Below are 221 nucleotides of genomic sequence, written 5' to 3' on the forward strand. Positions count from 1 at the left end.
AAGTATAATAATAAAACCAAAGGCAGACCATAAAGACCAAAGGTCGACAATATATTTGAAGATATCGATAATGTCTACACCACCATACATAATAGGTGGCAAGGGCAGGGTTATCTTATCAGGTAAACACAGGACCGATCAACCCCAATCATATGCACTATATACACAGTGCAGTGTGAAGTACACATTGTATTTTGCTGCATTCAGACGACGCTGCAAAA

This window comes from Saccoglossus kowalevskii, chromosome 4 (genome assembly GCF_978046115.1).
Source record: "Saccoglossus kowalevskii chromosome 4, keSacKowa6.1, whole genome shotgun sequence".
In the NCBI taxonomy this organism is placed as follows: Eukaryota; Metazoa; Hemichordata; class Enteropneusta; family Harrimaniidae; genus Saccoglossus; species Saccoglossus kowalevskii.